At 42.6% G+C, this 19326-nt stretch overlaps 1 long non-coding RNA gene across 6 annotated transcripts in view; it reads right to left on the reverse strand.

Annotated features, from left to right (window-relative positions):
• The window catches only part of LOC138739386 (uncharacterized), a 263380-nt gene that overhangs the window by 235318 nt on the left and 8736 nt on the right, over positions 1–19326 (reverse strand). For 2 of the 6 annotated variants that reach the window (XR_011342213.1, XR_011342212.1), the window contains exon 2: positions 2708–2748. The exons of the other annotated variants lie outside the window; for them this stretch is intronic. This is a non-coding gene — a long non-coding RNA (uncharacterized lncRNA). The remainder of the gene's footprint in view (positions 1–2707; positions 2749–19326) is intronic. 6 annotated transcript variants of the gene reach the window in all.

Here is a 19326-nt window from a genome sequence, read left to right on the forward strand (position 1 = left end):
CCCAACCTACAGTATGCTGAACTTCAAACCATCAGCAATGCTTTTTTCTGAAGCATATTAGAGGATATCTTACATTCAACATCTGTAAGACCAAGATTCCCTGCCAACCTGCCCCTGCTGCACCACAATGCACTTCAATAATAAAGGTTCCTGATGAGACTGGGAAAACTCGAACCACTTTCTGTATCACAATAGCCATCTCTCAGTGAAGACAGATAACAATAATAAAATTCAACACTACTTCAGTACACCAACACAACCTTTGGTCAATTTCAGAAAAGTGGAAAAGGGTATCTGAAGATCAAGACCTCAGAACTGAAATAAAACTCATGCTCTGTGAGGCAGCAGTGCCTCCTGCCCTCCTGTAGCCCTGTGAAACCAGAACAACCTATAGCAAACAACTCTTGGCATTAATAAGTATATTCAATACCGTTTCTGCAAAATCACTGGAGGAAGAACAGAGTAATAACAGTGTCCTCTCTCAGGCCAACATCCCAATGTAAATAAATACTCGATCATTTACAATGGACAGACCATGTCATTTGCATTGTAATGGCTAAATATTGGGATGAATTTGGTAAGATTAGTGGGTTACATACATACACACATTTTCAAACAGATCTTATTTGAAATATTGAAGAATTCATATTCAGGAATATTGCAAAAACTATGGAGAATGCTATGCACATTTCACAAGTAGGTGCTAATTGAAATGACATCATGAAATGAATAGACCATTGTTTGGAGGAGACAAACTGGCTGTTTAAAAGTACCTACAGTGTGCACACAGAAAGGTCACTCCTGGGTTTTGTTTATCTAAGACAACAGATGGGAGCAGAAGGATAACTCCTGTTGTTTGCTGAAGAAGGTGGGATTTTTGCAAGTGAGAGAGTCACATGGGCTTTCTAGCAGTCTCATTTGAAAAGAGACTGAGAGAGAGAGAGACCAAGCTCAACTAGCTCTCTCAAGCAGTGTGTGTGTGACACTGAAAGCAGCTGAACAGTGCAAGCCAGGAGAAGGTGGTTGGAAACAAAAGCTCCAAAGAGGCGGATGGCTGAAAGTGCTATCTGTCTGATGTTTCTCTCTTGAATAAATGAGACAAAAAGGAACTCTGTGATAGCCTGAAAGAAAGAGGTTATCATCTGATGGGGCAAGTTTCATCAGTGAGACACTGAGGTGACTAATGGTGGAACCTCAGTTATGGAAATCCTGAAACAACAAATCTCTCTCTGCAAACCCTACAAGAACCTTCCTGAGCGGTAAAACATTTACCTTTCATGCACCAAAGCCTAATGAGCTTTATACATGTTAAATTCTGTACACAATATAAGAATTGCCTGTATCCAGAGAACTTTGAAGAAGGAGAAGTGAGATTGAACTATGAACCAAATAACTTTTCTTAAATTTACACACACACACATTACATACACGTGCACTTAGAATTAAAAGGGGGTTAATTTGGGTTAGTTAAGTATAGAGATAAGTTAAAGTTTGATTCTATTTTCATGTTTAAAGATAATTAAAAACAACTTTTGTTTAAATAACTAATTGTCTTGGTGAATGTCTATTGCTGCTGGGTTTTGGGGTCCTTTGGGCTCGTAACAGCATGACTGACATCAGGCTCCTGAAAAAGATGCTGTACTCCAAACTCTGGCCTGGAAACAAATTATCACATTGTCAAAGATCCTAGAATATGCTCAAAGCCTCCTTCAAGAAATGCAATATCTCTTTTGACCCCTGTAAATCATGGTCCAAGACTGCTCAAAGTGGAGAAGGATTCAGGGTAGTACAAAAAATCTTGTCAATAGGCATCACAGAGACCCAAAGGAAATGTATAAACTCACAAAGTATTCACTTTCCTGACCTATAAGCCACCAATAGCTTCATCTCCAAAGAGTTTCCGTTCCTAAATTAGCCTAATCAACCTCCTGAGAAACCAATTTCAGTCTGAAGTGAATGCCCAAGAAGATAAGAAGGATAATTCAATCACACCCTGTGGTGATACAACCACTGGACTGAATGTGGCTGCCTGCGCTTGTCTGCATTCCTGCAAGCTAGATTTCCAGTGCCATCTCCACAGTGTCACTCTAGTTTTTGGTGGCCCACTCCCCCTACTCACCGACCACATCACCAAACCTAGTGACAACCCCCGCCCCACATGCGAACTGTCCATCCTACAGATACACCCTCCCTCCTTCTTCAACCACCTGATGCCAGACTGCAAGCCCATTGTGGCCAAGAGCAAGCATTACTGTGCAGCCGACAGGGCTTTCAGAAAGGTCGAGGTGCAACAGCTTCTGGTGGAAGGGGTAATAGAGCCCGCCACTAGTCCTGGCAAGCCCAGGTCCTGGTGGTCAAAGGGGGCAGTAAACCGAAGATGGTCATTAACTATAGTCAGACCATCAACCAGTATACCCAGATGGATGTCTACCCACTACCCATATTGCTGACATGGTCAACAAGATAGCCCAGTGCAAGGTTTTCTCCACCATTGACCTATCCATGCCCTGGATAAGCCCTCTTCTACCTTCAAGGCTGACAGACACCTTTACCAGTTCCACTTGGTCTCTTTTGGGTCACAAATGGAGTCTCCGTGTTCCAGAATGAGATGGATCGTATGATAGACTGACATAATCTAAGAGCAACCTTCCCATACCTGGACAATGTCACCATCTGCAGCCATGACCAGCAGCACCACAATGCTCACCTGGAGAAGTTCTTCTGGACGGCAGAGGCATTACATTTCACCTACAATAGGAAGAAATGCGTGTTCACACCATTTGGCTCACCATCTTTGGATTCAATGTGGAACATGGTGTCATTGGTCACAACCCAAAATGCATGCATCCTCTGATGGAACTTCCCTTCCCCACACACTCAAGGCCCTGCACAAGTGCCTAGGGCTGTTTTCTTACTATTCCCAGTGGGTTCCCTAGTTCTCAGATAAGGTCTGGCCAAGCCACCACATTTCTCCTCCCCACCGAGGTGCAAGCGGCCTTTACCCACATCAGAAAGGATATCGCCAACGTCATGATGCATGCCATTGATGAAAACACCCCATTTCAGGTGGAGTGCAATACCTCTGATGTTGCCCTCGCTGCCACCCTCAACCAAGGGGGCAGACCTGTGGCCTTTTTCTCCCGACCCACGGCTCCATCGAAAAGGAGGCCCAGTCAATCGTGGATACAGTCTGCCACTGGCGCCACTACCTGGCAGGCAGGAGGTTCACCCTCCTCACAGAACAGCACATGGTGGCATTCATGTTCAGCACTACCCACAGAGCCCAGATCAAAATTGACCAAATCTTGTGCTGGAGAGTTGAGCTGACCATGTTTAGCTGTGACCTTCAGTATAGGTTGGGGAAGGTCAATGACTCCCCTGAAGACCTGTCCTGGACCTGTGCCAGTGCGCATTCCAACCAACTTCAGGTGCTGCATGATACCCTTTGCCACCCGGGTGTCATTTGCCTGTACCATTTTGTGAAATCCTGCAATCTCAACTTCACTGTCCAGGAAGTCCGGACCATGACTGAGTCCTACTGGGTCTGGGCAGAGTGCAAACTGCACTTCTTCCGCCCAGCACAGGCCCACATGATAAAGGCCACCCGGCTCTTTGAGCAACTCAGCATGAACAAGAATGTCTATTTCCTCTCAGTTATTTTTTTTTTAAACTTTATTTAAAGATTTTATCACATGAATAAAACAGAAAAAATTACATTTAAAGAAAAATGAAAAATAAAGTAATTATTACAACACATTAATAACCTAACTTAGATTAGATAACCCCCAACCCCCCATATATACGGCCACTAAAAAAAATTATATAGAAAAAAAATCCACCCCTCCCCCTAAAATAAAGAGTGAAGAATTAATGAAGTTAATAATATTATATATATATAAAAAAACTCACAGACAAAAAGAAAAATAACAAGTAAAAATACTAATAAAAAAGTTATCAAATCTAAACTATCACACATAAAACATATTTATGTCAAACTTAATTACATATACTTAACAAATAGAGTCCACTTCAGCTAAAAGACATCCTATCTTAAATTGAAAAGAATATCTTTTCCATAATTAAACAAGACTTCATCTCTAAATACCACCTATCTAAGATTAATATATTTCTATCTTTCCAAATAAGCACTATACATTTCTTGGCCACCACTATGGCTAAATAAATACAAGAAATCTAATAATCAATTAAACCTAAATCAATTAATGATTGCATTTTCCTTAATAAAAATATATCAGGATCTAATACAACATAGATATTATATAAACTATTAAAAATAGATTGAATACTATTCCAAAACTGTTGCAATCAATCACAAATCCAAACAGTATGTGTAAAAAAAAGCAAGTTGATTATTATATAATGGCTTAATTACTCTTAAATATTTGTCCAATAGAGGCTCCAATACCACATTTAAATCTCCTCCAATCATCACATTAGAATTTACTTATCCAAATAATAAAGACATATCCACAACAAAAGCTATATCCTCAACATTTGGAGCATAAACATCAAGCAAAGTCCAAGCCTCGTTAAAGATTGTACAATTCAGTTTTAATAATCTTCCACCATCTTTCTCTTCATTCTGTAACTGAAATAGTAGATTCTTGTACATCAAAATTGGCACTCATTTTGCCTTTGAATTAAATGAAAAAAAAAACTTATCCAATCCATTCACGTTTAAGTTTCACATGTTCCTTATCTGTTAATTAAGTTTCCTGGAAAAAAAACCACATCAATTTTTAATTTTTTTAAAGTAAACAAGTATTTTCTTACACTTAATAAGATTATTTAAACCCTGGACATTAAAAAAAATACTTTAGTTTAGACCTTTCTGACAACACCACAACAAGAAAAAAAAGGAAAAAAAAAACACCAAAAAAAAGACCCCTTCCCTTATCCCCTCTTAAAACTACAACAAAAAAAAAGAAAATTATTATTTTTTTAGATAATAAAAAGAAACTTCACTCCTTAATCCAAAAATTAATTAAAAAAACAGGTAAGAGGTTGCTACCTCCTCCTGTCTAAACCGCACAATGCGGTAACTCCCACAAAATATTGGGTGTGAGATAACTCACACGTAGCTGACGACTTCTGGAAAATAATGCCCACTCAGTTCCCTCTCCTAACTCCCATTTCACATTAAACTATCATCATTATTTAAATCTTTTCGAGAAAAAAAATTCTTTTTTTTTTTAAATCAGCTTTGTCACTCCGACCACCATTGCTTCCATTTCTTCTTAAAATTCGATTCCCATCTTGTATCTCTAATCTTTTTGGAGACCGTGGAGGACTACGTCGTTCCTGGAATTGCATAATTGGTAACAGTTGAGCAAAGTCCATAGCTTCTTTAGGATTATCAAAAAATTTTGGCTGACATCCATCCTGGAAAATCTTCAATACTGCAGGGTATCTAAATGTTGCTTTATATCCTTTTTTCCATAACACTTCTTTCACAAGATTAAATTCACGTCATTGAGACATAACTTCTTGACTCAAATCCGGATTAAAAAAAAACACGATTGTTCTGGACCATCAAAGGAGATCTACTTTGTTGCGCATTTCTAATAGCCGTATGTAAAATTGTCTCTCTATCATAATAGTTTAAACAACGAACCAGAACAGGTCTTGGATTCTGTCCTGAAAAAGGCTTTCTTCTCAAAGCTCTATGAGCACGTTCCAATATTAAACCTTCCGGGAACTTATCTTGTCCTAACACTTGTGGAATCCATTCGGTAAAAAATTTTCTTGGATCTGGTCCTTCTATATCTTCTGGCAAACCAACAATTTTTACGTTATTCCGTCTAGACTGATTCTCCAAATAGTCAACCTTTTTCGCTAAATTTTTATTCTGGATTTGTAAAGTTTCAATTGTTTTATTTACGTCTTGTATTTGGTTTTGTACCTCAACTATACCTTGGTCACAAACATCAAGTCTTTCATTCATTTCAAGCTTAAAAGCTCCATAATCAACCATCTGTTGAGTATTAATATCCACCAAGGTATTAAGCTTAGTATTAACTTGAACCAAAAATTTACCTATCTTTTTGATTGAAGAAGATAACTTAAATTCAAGATTCTTGATAAGCATATCAACTGGAATAGATTCAGGTACAATAGGATCCTGCTGTTTCTGAGTAACCAGAGGGTCTTCTATTCCTTTCCTTAGTTTAACTGCTTTTCTTGCAGTATGACTCCGTGTAGAAACCCCTGCCACAACCTCCTCAGCAGTATCAGAAGACTGGTATTCAGGGTTATCCTTAACCCATATTACATTAAAAGCTTTCATTACATCAAGGTCTGTTGAAGTCTTCATAACTGGTGGTGCATTTCGCAGCGCCACCGCTACATCAATCGGTGAACGTCTCTTTAAAGTCGGGTCTTCAGCTGGCGGCATCCCAGCTGTTTCAGCTGTCAAAAGTTCAGTGACAGCGCTCATAGCGGGCGTTGATTGAAATACACGCGCCTGGCTAGCCCTTTGTTCCAAAGGCTGCCGGGCGCCATTTTTAAAGAGCGGAGCTCCTTTGCCGAATCCTGCACTTCTCCTCTTGGATCCATTTCACGCTGAGTCCTGGCTTCTTGTAAACAGGTAGGCTCAGATAACTTCGGAAAATGTAATTTCTTAGCAATCTGTTGTCGTTTTCTTTTACTTTTTTTCAACAATTGTACCATTAGAAGCTAAACACCTCTAACTATTTATAAATTTTTTAGAAAGTTTTAACAGGCACTTATAGACAAAACAATAACAAAGAGTCAGGAGAGGACTGGAAGGCACGTCTATTCCTTACGCCATCTTGCCACACCCCCTTATTTCCTTTCAGTTATAGACAAATACTTCTGTTCACCATCCCTTGCCTCAATACCTCCACCACCTCTGTTATCAAGGCACTGGTGCATATTTTTACCATGTTTGGATACCCGGCATTCATCCACAGTGACCGGTAGTCTAGCTTCATAAGTGAGGAACTGCACTAGTTCCTGGAGATGCGAGACATTCCATCTAGTCACATGACTGGCTACAACCCCAAGGGCAAAGGGCATGAAGAACACGAGAATGAGGGTGATCTGGAAGGCAGTCCTCCTCACCCTTAGGTCGAAGGGTGATCCACTAACTACTGGCAGTAGGCCCTTCCCAAGATGGTCCATGCCATACAGTCATTCTTACGTACAGGTCCCAACCAGACCCTTCACAAATGCCTCTTTTCCTTTCCCAGGAAATCAGTGAAGGGAGTCTCACTGCCAGCATGGTTGATGTCTCTGGGACCAGTCCTCTTCCATAGACATGTGAAGACTCACAAATCTGATCTACTGGTTGAGCAGGAGCACCTCCTCCATGCCAACCCACATTACACCTACATGGTGTACCCCAATAGACGTGAGGACACCATCTCGACTCAGGACCTGGGACCGATGGAAGCCCAGTCCCCGCATCCCAGGCACCCTTGGCATCTCCAGAACCCTCTCAGAGGTGAAATCCTCTCCCACCCACCATCAACCACGGGACCCTGCTGCCCACGGACCCACCCCAGACCTACATTCCTTCACTGCCATGCACCACTCCACCTGCTCTGCTGGCCATCCTGACCGCATCTGACCCAGCCAACCTTCAGGCGGCTCTGTCCACACCGACCATTAACCAGGAACCTGTCCTGCGATAGTCCCAAGGGCAATAGCGACCACTACATCACCCGAATTTGTAAATCTGTAAATATGTTTTTCTCTCCCAACTACTCTGTATCTAGCGGACACTCAGCATGAAGACATGGTGGACTGTTTTTCTCCCCCCAGGAAAATAAGGACCATTAACTTCAATACACCCTTGCCAAATTAATTCAATGATTAGTTCAGCCATACACAACAGAAAAATCTGAAGATTTATGCTGAGCTAGCTGATCTTAATCAACTCTTTGACTATAACAGCATTAAAAATATTAATTTTCTTCAGTAATAGCATTCTTTCATTGGTATGCAACACAGGTTGATACAACTGTGCAGTCCAAAGGATCACCATTTCAATGAGACTCCGTCGACTCTTATGAGCCCAGAGGACCCCAAAGCCCAGCAGCAATAGATATTCACCAAGACAAATGGTTACTTAAACAAAAGTTGTTTTAAATTATCTTTAAACATGAAAACAGAATCACACTTTAATTGATCACTATTAACTTACTTTACCTAACTTATCCCCCTTCTAATTCTAAGCACGCATATGTGTAATGTGTGTGTAAGTTCAGGAAAGTTATTTGATTCACGTCCAATCTCACTTCTCATTCCTCCAAGTTCACTGGTTGTAGGCAATTCTTATACTGTGCACAGAATTTAACATTTCTAAAGTTCACTAGGCTTTGGTGCTTGAAAGGTAAATGGTTACTTAATGTTTTTGTCAGTTTTCAGAGAGATTTGTTGTTTGCTGGACACCCACAACTGATTCCTTTTTAATCAGCCACTTCAATGTCTTGCTGAAGAAACTTGCCTCATCAGGGTTTTCCAGATGATAACCTTTCTTTCAGGTCACCACAGAATTCCGTTTTTGTTTCTCTTATTCCAAATGAACATTAGGCAGCTTGTCCTCTCCTCTTGTATGGACCACAAGGGCTTTGACCAGGCTGAACTAAGCACTCACAAAATGGGGGTTTTCTACAGCTGTTGCTGCTGAGTGTAAAACTGCAGATCTGATCTCTCTCTCTCTCTCTCTCTCTCTCTCTCTCCTCAGAGAAAAGCCTGTTTGACTCCCTCTCTGCTTTCAATAAACCACATGACCCTCTTAGAATAGCAGCACTCCCAGACAGCAGAACTTCATTATTTTAAATGAGATGTTTTGAAATGATTGTATGTGACCTACACTAAAAAACCTTCCCCAATTTATCTCCTTTAAAACATATCTCTTCTTCTTTGGCTTGGCTTCGCGGACAAACATTTATAGAGGGGTAATGTCCACATCAGCTGCAGGCTCGTTTGTGGCTGACAAGTCTGATGACGGACAGGCAGGCACGGTTGCAGTGGTTGCAAGGGAAAATTGGTTGGTTGGGGTTGGATGTTGGGTTTTTCCTCCTTTGTCTTTTGTCAGTGAGGTGGGCTCTGCAGTCTTCTTCAAAGGAGGTTACTGCCCGCCGAACTGTGAGGCGCCAAGATGCACGGTTTGAGGCGAGATCAGCCCACTGGCGGTGGTCAATGTGGCAGGCACCAAGAGATTTCTTTAAACAGTCCTTGTACCTCTTCTTTGGTGCACCTCTGTCTCGGTGGCCAGTGGAGAGCTCGCCATATAACACGATCTTGGGAAGGCGATGGTCCTCCATTCTGGAGACGTGACCTACCCAGGGCAGTTGGATCTTCAGCAGCGTGGATTCGATGCTGTCGGCCTCTATTTACAATATCTATTTACAATATAAAACACAATATTCTGTCACAGTAGCTTGAGCTTGTTTGCACTGCAGCACATCATACACCCAATATATTGTGGGTAACATCACAGAAGAAAAATTTAAAGTCTCGAAGCAGCTACTAATTAGCATTGTTAACACTATATAAAAATAAGGAATCAGGCAAGAATCCTAAGGTAGCAATATACTATTCAAATAGTAATCTAATAATATATTAGATAATATATTAGATACTTTTCTAGTGATTAATTATTCAGGGTATTTTATTAGTCTCAATCATTCAGTATTATTATATTTGCTTTATTATGGTACCAAAGACTTCCTACCAATTATATAATTATGTTGAAATAAACTAGAATTGACAAAAACATTGTAACTTTTTCTGTTTTTATTTCTTATCAAGAATAATGAAGCCATTTGATAATATTGCATTGATTAAGCACTCAAGGGTCAGTCTGATAATAAATTAATGTGATTTGAATCATTGCTGAAACTTGATTTACTGCCTCGACTTTTCCACCTCCAAGAAAGAAAACCTTTTCCATTAAGGTTAAAACATTATCATTTGCCATGGAGGCTAAGCATTCTTTTTAATTTATATTCACAAGATCACAAGATAAAGGAACAGAAGCAGGCCATTCAGCTCATCGAGTCTGCCTTCAAATCTACTCTGAGCTAAACTGTTTTCATATCGAGTTCCAAATTCCAGCCTTTTCCTCATATCCCTTGATACCCTGACTAATTAGATACCTATCAATCTCCCCTTTAAACTCCCCCAATGATTGGGCCTTCACGGCTGTATGTGGTAAGAAATTCACAACCCTCTAGCTAAAGAAATTTCTCCTCATCTATGTTTTACATAGGTACCTTCTAATTCTAAGACTGTGCTCTCTTGTCCTGGATTCACATCTACTCTCTCCAATACTTTTAGCATTTTAAATGTTTCTATGGAATCCTCTCTCATTCTTCTGTACTCCAATGAATAAAGTCCAAGAGCTGCTGAACTTTCCTCATATGATAGCCCTTGCATTCCAGGAATCATCCTGGTAAATCTTGTCTGTTCTCTCTCCAACATCATTACATCCCTTCTAAGATAAGGGGCTCAAAACTGCACAAAGTACGCTAAATGAGGGACCCATAAAGCCTCATCAACACTTTTTTCCTCTTATACCCTATTCCTCTTGAAATGAATGCCAACATAGCAATCGCTTTCTTTACTGCCAATCCAACCTGGTGGTTAACCTTTAGGTTATTCTACACAAGCTGTCGTAGTCTTTGCAACCTTTTGGTTTTTTCAACACTTCTAATTTGCAAATTTAGCCACAAAACCATTAAATCCATTATCTAAATCATCAATAAAAAATTGTAAAAAGAAACGACCCCAACCTGACCCCTGCGGAACACCACTAGTAACCGTCAACCAACCAGAATAGGATCCTTTTATTCCCACCCTATCAGCCAATGGTCCATCCAATCTAATACCTTTCCTGTAATTCCATGGGCTCTCATCTTATTAACCAGCCTCTTATGTAACACCTTTTCCAAGGCTTTTTGAAAATCTAAACACACATCATCCACAGCTTCTTCCTTGTCCATCCTACTTGAGATTTCCTCAAAAAATTCCAAGACAGACAGAATCTTCCCTTGCTGGCTTGGACCTATCATAACCTCATCCAATAACTTTCTAACTACCAATGTCAAACTAATAGGCCTATAATTTCCTCTTTTCTTCCTCTCTCCTTTCTTAAACCGTGGAACTACAAGTGCAACCTTCCAATCCTCCAAAATCATGCCAAACTCTATCACTGGCCGTGATAGGTCTAAGTGCGCCGCCTTCAAACGGTCCACAGTGAAAGGTTTGTCTTTACCCCCTATGTCCAAACTGAAAGTCCTGCCGGACCGCTGAAGGACCTTGTATGGACCTTATTATGGGCGTTGAAAAGATGCCGTATGTGGGTTGCGCCGAACACATACAAATTCTGCTGAGTCCAGCTCTTTGGGACGATGTGTCGGCATGACGCCATGATGCAAGGGAGGTGGGGGGGGGCTAGTGAGGACAGTTTCTTATGGAGATCTGCCAAAAGTTTCACGTGCTCGGATGTGATATTGAGCTCCGGGTCAAAGAACTCACCAGGCAGCGAGAGCAGTGCGCCGTAGACCAGTTCCACAGAAGACATCTCTAAGTCTTCCTTGGGTGCTGTTCTGATGCTGAGGAGGATCCAGGGAAGTTCATCTGCCCAGCCTGGGCCAGTGAGGTGAGCCATGAGGGCGGATTTCATATGACAAAGAAACCTCTCCATCAAACCATTTGCTTGCGGGTGGTAAGCTGTGGTGTGGTGGATTTTAACCCCCAGGAGGTTTGCCAGCTGAGCACAGAGCGCGGAGGTGAACTGGAGCACCCTTGTCACTGTTGATGTGCGCCGGGACTCCGAACCTAGTGATCCAATGACTGACTAGGTTCCTGGCGCACATCTCTGTGGAAGCCTCTTTGATGGGAACGGCTTCCGGCCATCTTGTGATCCGATCAACTATTGTGAGAAGGTAGTGCACTTCTCTGGACACCAGCAACGACGTCAACGTGGATGTACTGAAATCTCCACACCACCAGGTTGAATTGCTAGATTGGGGCCTGCATATGTTGGTAGACCTTGGGGGCCTGGCTCCTAGTGCAGTTCCTCACCATCTTTCCCACCTGCTTTTTGAGCCCGTGTCACACAAATGCTTTGCCACCATTCACACCGAAATCTTCACCAAGGGGTGGGCTAGGTCATGGACTAAGCTGAAAACCCTCAACCTCCACTGCGATGGGACTACCGGGTGCGGCAAGACGGTGGAGACATTGCACAGCAGCATGTCCAGGGTGTTGGACAACTGAATGTCCTGGAGCTCGAGACCAGAGATGGCAGTCCGGAGTGCCTACATCTCTGTGTCCAGCTTCTGGGCCTGTGCCAACTGTGTGTAGTCATGGCCGGGGGCGAGAGCATTGATTGCCAAATGAGAGAGCGCATCCACCACAACGTTGTCTTTGCCTGCCATGTGCCAAATGTCGGTGGTGAATTCCAACACGTAGGAGAGGTGGCATTGCTGGCGAGATGACCACGGATCTTTAGCCATCACGAGTGCCTGTGTGATGGGCTTGTGGTCCTTGAAAACCGTGAAGGGCCTGCCCTCCAGAAAGTATCAAAAGTGCCAGATGGCCAGGTACAGCGCCAGGAGCTCCCTGTCGAAAGCGCTGTACTTGAGCTCTGGCGGTTGAAGCTGTTTGCTAAAGAAGGCCAGCGGGCTCACTGTCCATTGAGCCACTGCTCGAATACACCCCCTATTGCCGTAGCCGAGGCATCCACCGAGAGCGCCGTGTGTGCATCTGGGCGTGGGTGCACCAATAGAGTTGCATTGGTGAGGGCCTCCTTTGTTGTGGAAAAAGTGGTCTCTGCCTCCTCCGACCAGGTCAGGATTTTCTCATTAGTGGCGATCAACGTGAACAGCGATCGCATGGTGCGGGCGGCGCCAGGGATGAAACGATGATAAAAAAATCACCATCCCCACGAACTCATGCAGGCCCTTGAGGGTGGTTGGCTTAGGGAACCGCTGGACGGCCGTGACTTTCTCTGGCACCAAGGCAGCACCTCAGTCGGGTCACTCAGTCTCTCCCACTTCCTTCATGATTACTTCTGGGCATCAGTTTAAAAGTCTGAGTTTCAACACAGGATTTCTAAGACTGAACTTTGGAATGACCTTCCAGAATTGTGCATAAGCTGTAGTGGTTTGGGTATCGCATAATAGTTGCTTTTGTTGCAAATAAAGCATGTTTTACCATATGCTGGACACTTTTTTGGTAGGTGTATATTGTGCCTGTTGCTGGAGGAACTAAGTACAATAAAGCAAGGTTCATGCAGTAGATGAAAGGGAGATGGAGAAAATTTATGTAGACATTATGACTGAAAATGAGAAAGAAAAGAGAGACTGGATGTTGAGATTAAAAGTGAATGACATATACATTTCAGTTAAATTGCATACTGGAGCACATATTAATATAATATCAGAGACTGGTTTTAAGAAGATTAGAGCCAGACCAAAGATGTATGAACAAAAGTGAAGGTGACAGGATATTCAGTTACTGATACACCAATGTAAGAAGAATGTATGGACAAAGTGAAACACAAGACAGAGAGCATATGCTAGCATTCATCGTGGTACCAAAGGATGTACAGGCCATATTAGGGAAAGCGAAGGAGAGACAGTCTATGAACTCAGGAAAGAGTACAATGACCTATTTTAGGGTCTAATCTGCCTTCCCGGTGAACACACAATCAGGGTGGATAAACGTGTGCCACTGATAATACATCCATGCAGAAAAGTTCCATTTGTGCTTCAAAAGCAACTAAAGGCAGAGTACTGGAACTGCCAGGCAGAAGACATCATCTACAAGGGAAGTTAAATCCTTATCCCAAAGAGTCTGAGTAAAGGGATGTTTAAAAAGATCCATGGAGGTCTTCTCGGAATCGAAAAGTGTAAAAAAAGAGCACGAGAGGTGATGGACTGGCCAAGAATCAACAATGATATAACAAATGAAGTGTCAAACTATGCAATATGCCAGAAATAAGCAAACAATCCTCCAGAACCACTAAAGCGACACTCAGCACCACACAGACCTTACCAGAGGCTAGGCGCTGACCTATTTGCATGTCAAGGGAAGGACTATCTTGTTGTGACAGACTATTACTCCTTATTACCAGGGGTGTGTAGACTGAAGACCACCACTGTAGATGCTGTAATAACAGTTATGAAAGCCGTATTCTCCAGACATGGTGTGGTAAGCAAGGCCTTCACAAACAATGGACCCCAGTTTTGCATTTCAAAGTTCCGACATTTTGCCAAAGAGTGGGACTTTGTACACACCACGTCAAGTCTTCATTTTCCACAGTCCAATGTTCTAGTGGAAAAATCAGTAGACAGTGAAAAGACTTGTGTACAAGGCAAAAGACAGTGGAATGGATTTCTACAGAGCATGCTAGTATACTGCACAATACCGTTCAAGTGTGGTATGTCACCAGCACATCTCCTTACGGAATGTGGACTAAGATCAAACCTATCCATTCAGGAGAACCTCCTAAAAACAAAAGAAGGGGAGAAAGTGAGGAAATTCAAAGAACAACAGAAAGAAAAGCAAAATAATTACTTTGACAGATGAACACAAAACAGCCAGAAATCTACATTGGTGACCAAGTAAGGCTAAAAGACAAAACAAACTTATAGACTCAGAAGGGAACTGTCCTTAGTGAAGTCCAACCAAGACCATACACCATTCAGACAGATGAAGGTGCTGTTCTGCAAAGAAATCATCAAGATCTTCAAATGGGACCAGCCAAAGTAGATGGAAAAATGGATACTGTTGAACAACCTGAATACACCATCTGAGGCAACAACTCAGATTCAAGGACAATCAGGAGATCATTAAGACACATGAATCCTCCTAAGAGACACATAGAGAAAATTTAAAGACTCCTGTTGTAGAATGAAGTAGTGTTATCTTATTTGCTCTTCAAGTTTTAGTGTATGTAAATGTGAAGACACAAAACAAATTTTTAAATGTTAATTGTGTTGATGATAATGAAAATATAAGTTCTTGGTGTTAAAGTTAAAATTGCAGAGTTATGCAAAGAAAACATGTTAGTTAAAAGTAAGCTACTTTTGTTTTAAGGGAGATGTAATGATAGCGATCATGTTTGCATTGCTACTAGCAATATCTTAAGGATCATAGTTCCTGTTTGATTATACTTGCCTGCCAGCAGGGGGCTCACACAGACAAAGAGACTGCTGTATGAGAGATCTGTAATGGAGGTTTGCAAGCCTCATGGTTGCTGCTTACAACAATTTTAAAGAATCTTTTCCTTCATCCATGTGTTGTCTAAGAACTCACATGTACAAATACAAGATGAAACAGCTGTAGTCACCACATGGAAGCCAACCTCCAGAGCTCTTCTGGACCATGTCCAGTGTGGACCCCTAGGGGCTGTTTGAATGGTGGACAATGCTCAACTCTTCCATGGCAAAAACTCAGTCTTGGCTTGTAGGAGTTTGTCCTGCAGGAGGCATCAAGCCCATGCAAACTCTGGTGATCCAGTGGTCTCGATGTGGTGCTCCACGCCATGTGCTGGTTTAGTGTAATGGAAATTGGGCACCAAGAGTGATGGATACTTGGCCAGTAAAAGGGCATATTCATTGTGGTCCAGAGCATGGATGCCCAACGGTAAAAAGGAACATTGCTGTAGCATGTATTATTTTCCCTGTTGCAAACTACCACTACCTGCATTCTCCAAGGGCTATTGCTGGCTTCAATAACCCCTTCCTTAAATAAGTGTTGTTCCTCCACCCAGTTGAAGGCCCTGTCCCTGGTGCTGTACCATCTGCTTTTAGTGGCAATGGGGTTGCAGTCAGGGGTGAGGTTGATGAATGGCGACGGGGTGGGGGAGAACTTTAAGTATGGAGAGCCTGCAAGTCATGCATGGTGAGTGGTAAGGTTGGTGGACGTGTACAGTGGAGGGTTGGCTATCAAATACCATCATCACACTTTTATGGTGACATTGAAAATCAAGCCCCAACAGTACAGTAGAGTGGCGAAATTACCATCAGTCTAAAGTTGTCATATATAGTACCCCGCACCTTTAAAATCACAATACAGAAACCCCGAACATCCGCTGTAAATTATTTAGATGCCAGGGAAACCTTCTGGTTCACCTGCAGTACTGTGAGGGAGAGGCTCCGCACTATGTTCAGATGTATAAAACTCTACATGCTCCCGCTATCAAACAAGCAACTCATCACGTGGCCGTTTACCATGACGTCCATCCTTGACCAGGCGAGTTGATGCAGACTGTCCTGGTTGAGGGTGATGGAGGCAGCATCCAAGATGGTGCTTGTTGCCAGTTCCAGAAGATGGCGGCCTCCACAGCCAGCACACGGCACAGCTGGGTCCTGAGGTGGCATCCAAGATGGCAGCCCCCACAGATTGCACATGGTGCTGCTAATGGTGGCATTGTGGAAGATGGCCCCCATGATCTGTACATTGCACTGCTTGGTATGGGTTTGGAATTGCACATTTTGGCATAGTGGCCCATCTTTCTGCCACTGGAGCAGACTGAATCCTTCGCTGGGTAGCATTTCCCCTGATACTTGCCCAGGCTGCACTTTGGGGGTTCCCGAAACACTGCAACTGTGATTTGGTCATTACCAGAGCCAGTTGAGAGCATTGCGGGGGGGGGTTTCACAGAGCACTGCTGCTGTCGTCTGGTTGTTAATAGAGTGGTGAGGTGGTGGAACGTCCCAGGATGGTTGCAAGCGGGGTTACCACAAGGTGGCCGTGTTGTTGGTTGAGTAGGCCTCCATGTTCTGGAGAGCTACCTCCAGCATACCTGCCAGCTCGACTGCTGTGCGCAGGCTGAGTTCCCCTTGCTCTACAAGTCTCTGTTGTAATTCGATCTGATCCGTGCGATGTAAGCATCCCGAATCAGTTCCTCTGTGTACTCCGCGGCAGACATGGTTTTGCATTCACAGCCCTGCCGAGTACTCGTAGAGCCCGAAGATATTCGGTGTTTGACTCACTGGGTTATTGCTTTCTGGTCACTAGAAGATGTCTAAGCATAGACAACATTGATCTTATTCAGGTATTACTCTTTGAGGGTGTCCATACCTCCTGGTATATTATGGCATCCCTGATCAGGGTTCCAACCTGGGAGAGCAGTGCTTGCAGTCTGTCGGTCTCTGATCGCATAATGGTAGAAGAGGCCTGCTGGAATGCCTCAAAATAGTGCAACCAGAGTTCGAAACTCGCAGATGCCTCAGGCAATTGAGGGTCGATTTTCAGTTTTTCTGGTTTGAGGATCTGCTCCATTGTAGAAAACTTCAAATGAATTAAATTGATGCACCATCAATCACTCAGGAGACTACTGTGGAGAAACCAATAGGCTTTAATTCACTTGAGAACATAGCATATCCTTACCGTTCAGCTGTCCTGCACTGAGTTGCAGGGGGCTGTGGAACAGGCACCTTTATACAGGAGCCTGTGGGGATGGGCCAAAGGCACAACTGGCCAATAGGTATGCTTAACCAGATAATTATGCATTAGTGATTTACCATAATGTGCTTGTCCTTTATTGGTTGGGCATTGAATATAAGAGTACAGAAATGATGTGGCAGCTGTCTAAAACTTAGATGATGCCAAACAGAAAAGATACGAAGGCTTTGGAAAGGGTACAGAAGAGATTTACCAGGCTTTTGCCTGGATTAGAGGGTATGAGCTGTAAAGAGAGATTGGACAAACTGAGGGATCATAAAATTATAAATGGCATAGATAGGGTAGACAGTCAAAATATTTTTCACAGGGTAAAAATTTCACATAGTGAAGGACACGTGTTAGTTTTTTTTTTACACAGAGAATGGTAGGAGCTTGGAATTAGCTTCCAGGGCTAGTGGTGGAAGCAGATATGATGAAAGTATTTAAGAGGCTTCTACACAGATGCATTGATATGCAGGGGATAGAGGGATATACATCTGCAAGTAGAAGGGTTTTAGTTTAATTCAGACATAATATTTGACAGACATTAAGGAGTGAAGGTTCTGTTCTTATGCTGTACTGTTTGATATGAATATGAGCATTTATTGTCATATACCTAAGTATATCTCAAATTCAACTTTATTGTCACATGTACAAAGATGCAGTGCAAAGAATTGTGCCTCCACCGACACTACTCTGTATTTTTTTCAATTTACAGTACAGTAGAAGCCAATTCTGGCCATTGTAACCAGTGCCACCCAAATAACATACAACCCTATGCATTTTGAAAGATGTGAGAAAACCGGAGCACCCTGGGAAAATCCACACAGGTCATGAGGAGAATGTCTCCTTATGGAAAGCGCCGGAGTAAAACCCTGTTGCTGGCACTGTAATAGCGTTGCGCTAACCGCTACACTAACTGTGCCACCACTATTAACCCCCTCTGTAAGTAGATGTGAAAATCCCTCTCCTAAATTTTCTACAATCACTGACAGTCAACTTAAGATCTTAGACTGACCCCAAAATCAACAGTGTATATGAGTGCTTCCTTTATCAAGAATGTGCTTCATCCATTTGGCACAGTACCTTTCTATCTCCTTAATTTCATCATTGTGGTTCGTGGTTCATTTACCTTGAATATATCCTCACGAAGGTCAAAACCCATTATGAAGGATCACAATTTTTATGATGATAGGTAAAAAGAATGCAGGAGACCCAGCAACCATCATGAGCATGAATTTTGCATCAAATACCCAAGAACTCATTCCACTGAAAATGAAGAATAGAGGAGAGCATAAATTTTAAATTTAAATTAAATTTAAAATTTTAATTTAGACATACAGCACAGTAACAGGCACTTCTGTCCCATGAACTCGTGCCATGCAAATATCCCAATTAACCTACAATCCCTGTATGTTTTGAAAGGTGAGAGGAAACTAGAGTATCTGGAGGAAACCCACATAGATACAGGGAAATCATTCAAACAGTACCGAATTCAAACTAGGATCGCTAGTGCTATAATTTTTCTTTGGCTTGGCTTCGCGGACGAAGATTTATGGAGGGGGTAAAAAGTCCACGTCAGCTGCAGGCTCGTTTGTGGCTGACCAGTCCGATGCGGGACAGGCAGACACGATTGCAGCGGTTGCAAGGGAAAATTGGTTGGTTGGGGTTGGGTGTTGGGTTTTTCCTCCTTTGCCTTTTGTCAGTGAGGTGGGCTCTGCGGTCTTCTTCAAAGGAGGCTGCTGCCCGCCAAACTGTGAGGCGCCAAGATGCACGGTTTGAGGCATTATCAGCCCACTGGCGGTGGTCAATGTGGCAGGCACCAAGAGATTTCTTTAGGCAGTCCTTGTACCTTTTCTTTGGTGCACCTCTGTC

This window comes from Narcine bancroftii, chromosome 7, assembly GCF_036971445.1.
Source record: "Narcine bancroftii isolate sNarBan1 chromosome 7, sNarBan1.hap1, whole genome shotgun sequence".
Taxonomy (NCBI): domain Eukaryota; kingdom Metazoa; phylum Chordata; class Chondrichthyes; order Torpediniformes; family Narcinidae; genus Narcine; species Narcine bancroftii.